This window comes from Neomonachus schauinslandi, chromosome 6 (assembly GCF_002201575.2).
Source record: "Neomonachus schauinslandi chromosome 6, ASM220157v2, whole genome shotgun sequence".
In the NCBI taxonomy this organism is placed as follows: domain Eukaryota; kingdom Metazoa; phylum Chordata; class Mammalia; order Carnivora; family Phocidae; genus Neomonachus; species Neomonachus schauinslandi.
In genome coordinates, this window is record NC_058408.1 from 122136941 (window position 1) to 122140843 (window position 3903).

A 3903-nucleotide genomic window follows, 5' to 3' on the forward strand; every position below is an offset into this window, starting at 1 on the left:
TGAGCTAACAGTTTAACTTTTAAAGTCCTTGCTGGACAGGGCACTCTCCTTTATGTTTTGACCTAGCTCATTTGTACATTTCTGTGTGGCTATTTTATTTCTTTTGACATGAAAGAGAAAAAATTACATTTACACGGACCACTTCAGATTTCTCATGTATTTCCTAACAAGAGGGCATGAAGCTCCTGACAATCTAGAAGCATTAATTCCCAGTGCAACATACATTTAGATAATTTATACAATTGTTGAATAACCTGAGAAAAACTTTCTGAAAGGTCCTTTATCTTTGCTCTAAAGCCATATAAAATCAGTACAAAGGTTTCTTCTTTTAAAATTTTTAAAAATTTTAAGATTTATTTATTTATTTATTTTGAGAGAGAGAGAGAGAGCACGCACATGCAGGGGGAGGAGCAAAGGAGGAAGGAAAGGACAGGGGAAAGAATCCCCAGCAGACTCTACACTGAGCAGGGAGCCCAACATGGGCTTGATCTCACAACCCCGAGATCACTACTTGAGCCGAAACCAAGAGTCGGATGCTTAACCAAACTACCCAGGTGCCCCAATTTAAAAAAATTTTATAAGGAATTTTTTCTAGCTTTATTAAGATGTGACTGACATATAACATTGTATAAATATAAGGTATACGACATAATGATTTGATATATGTATATATAACAAATAGATTACAATAAGGTTAACACAAGTATCACCTTCATAGTTGTAATTTTTTTGTGTATGGTGAGAACTTTTAAAATCTATTCTCTTAGCAACTTTGAAATAGATGAGTTTTGTTAGTCCCCATGCCGTACATTATATCCCCAGAACTTATTCGTCTTATAATTGGAAGTTTGTACCCTCTGACCATATTAACCTCATTCACCCCACCACCCATCTCTGACAACCACCAATTTGTTCTCTGTTATCAGGTCGGTTTTTTAGATTCCATATATAAATGAGATCATACAGTATTTGTCTTTCCCTGACTTATTTTATTTAGCATAGTGTGTTGAAGGTTCAGTCATGTTGTTGCAAATGGCAGGATTTTCTTTTTTTATGGCTGAATAATATTCCATTGTATATACAGTTGACCCTTGACCAAGATAGGTTTGAAATGTGCATGTCCATTTTTATGCAGATTTTTTTGGATAAATACAGTATGTTAAATGTATTTTCTCTTCCTTATGATTTTCTTAATATTTTCTTTTCTCTAGATTATTCTAAGAATTACAGTACCTAATACATATAACATACAAAATATGTGCTAATAAACTCTTTATGTTACCAGAAGACTTCTTGTGAACAGTAGGCTTTAGTAGTTAAGTTTTGGGGGGAGTCAAAAGTTACACACAGAAGAGGCTTTAGTATTTTCTATGTATAATATCATGTCATCTGCAAATAGTGACAGTTTTACTTTTCCCTTACCAATTTGGATGCCTTTTTCCCCCCTTTTTCTTAACTGATTGCTGTGGCTAGGACTTCCAGTACTATTATGTTGAATAAAAGTGGTGAGAGTGGGCATGCTTGTCTCTTTTCTGATCTTAGAAGAACAGCTCTAAATTTTTCACCATTGAGGATGATGTTAGCTGTGGGTTTGCCATATATGGCTTTTGTTATGTTGAGGTATGTTCCCTCTAAGCCCACTTTGTTGAGAGCTTTTATCATGAATGGATGTTGAATTTGTCAAATGCTTCTTCTGAATTTATTGAGATGATCATGTAATTTTTTTTAGGGTTTTGTCAGAGAGAGAGCACAAGAAGGGGGAGCTGCAGGCAGAGAAAGAAGCAGGATCCCCACTGAGTAAGGAGCCCAATGTGGGACTCAATCCGAGGACCCAGGATCATGACCTGAGCTGAAGGCAGATGCTTAACCAACTGAGCCACCCAGGCATCCTGATCATGTAATTTTTGTATCATTTTGTTAATGTGGTTTATCACATTGATTGATTTCCGGATATTGAGCCGTCCTTGCCTCCCCGGAATAAATCCCACTTGATTGTGGTGATGATCTTTTTAAGGTATTGTTGAATGTAGTTTGCTGGTATTTTGTTGAGGATTCTTACATCTACGTTCATCAGGGGTATTGGCCTGTAGTTCTTGTGTTTTTTGTAGTGTCTTTGGGTTGGCAAACAGGGTAATGTTGGCCTCATAGACTGAATTTGGAATTTTGGAATTTGGAATTTTTTGGAATAGCTTTTTTTTTTTTTTTTAAGATTTTATTTATGTGTGTGTGTATTTTTTAAGTAAACTTTACACCCAATGTGGGCCTTGAACTTACAACCCCAAGATCAAGAGTTGCATGTTTTATTGACTGAGCCAGCCAGGTGCCCCTATTTTTTGAAATAGTTTGAGACTAGGTATTAACTCTTCTTTAAATGTTTGGTAGAATTCACCCAGTGAAGCCATTTGGTCCTGGACGTGGGTTTTTTGATTACTGATTCAATTTCCTAGAAATCAGCATGTTCAGCTTCAGGGTTAGTCTTAATCCTTGGGTGATCTTCATCAAGACCTTCAGGCTTCAAGTCAAGTTGAGGTGTTTACTTGGTCCTTCCTACTTGGCCAGCTCTGAACTCCTCACTTTTCTTCTTCTAGGCCAGAGAATTTGCAAAAATTCTTTTCAGATTCTAAGGCTCCTAAATGGTATTTTATAGTTAGCCTTTCAGCCTCTCAGCACCTGATTTCAAATGAGCAATCACCTCAAGGGTAAAATCACACAAATACCAGGCTTCCCAATATGGATTTCCCAAGCCCTCTGTTATTTTGTCCCAACAAATCCTCACAGCTTTCACCACCTTCCCATGGTGACAAATATATATATACACGTGTGTGTACGTGTGTTTGTGTGTGTGATAAATCAGAGAGACAGACATAGGTATAGATGTTATTTCTGGAAAGTTCTGGTCATTGCAATGAAATGTTTACAGATGACATGATTTCCTACTTGAAAATCTATGATTTTTTAGTTAGAAATTACTAAATCTACCAAAGAATTCAATCCTCAGTATACACAAGGGTTTGGTCAAATAGTCTTTTTTTTTACACTCATGATAGAAAAGTGAACAGATACATAATTTTTTGTGTTATGCTTCAGTATCTATGAAAAATAAAAGTGCACATATATGTGCAGCCACTTCACGTCTATTCCTAAGAATAATGAAAGATATATGCATATAGTAGGATTTTTATATTAACAAAAGTTCAAAAATAATCTAGATATCCTTGAATAAGGAGACATGCGACAGGATATATTTATACTACTTGTAAAAATATCTATAATGTTATTATATAAATGTCACTACCAAATCATAGGTATATTATACAGAAATATATATGTATATATACATACATAAAACCTATTTCTGTACATGTATATTCGAATATAACCATATATACATATTATCTTTCCCTCTTCTTTGCCTTCTTTGTCTGTGTGTGTGTATGTGTGTGTCTCCAATTGTGTGTTTAACCAGGAGGGGAAAACAGGAAGAGCATCCTTGGAGAGACCAACAAATTCATATTTTATCTCATGTTATTGCCTCTGGCTGAAATGACCATCCCGTTTTCTCCCTGCATGTACATATTTGTACATGCATACCTACACAAACGTGTACCCCACCCATTGATTAATAACCACAGGGAAAAAAACAAAAATACACATGCCAAACTATCAAGAGACAGGGGTAAGAAATGAGTGAATATCATATATTAAAAAAAAAAATTTAACTCATAGGATAATTTTTAATTTTTTTTTTTTAAGATTTTATTTATTTATTTGACAGAGAGACACACAGCGAGAGAGGAAACACAAGCAGGGCAAGTGGGAGAGGGAGAAGCAGGCTTCCCACCGAGCAGGAGCCCGATGTGGGACTCGATCCCAGGACCCCGGGATCATGACCTGAGCCGAAGG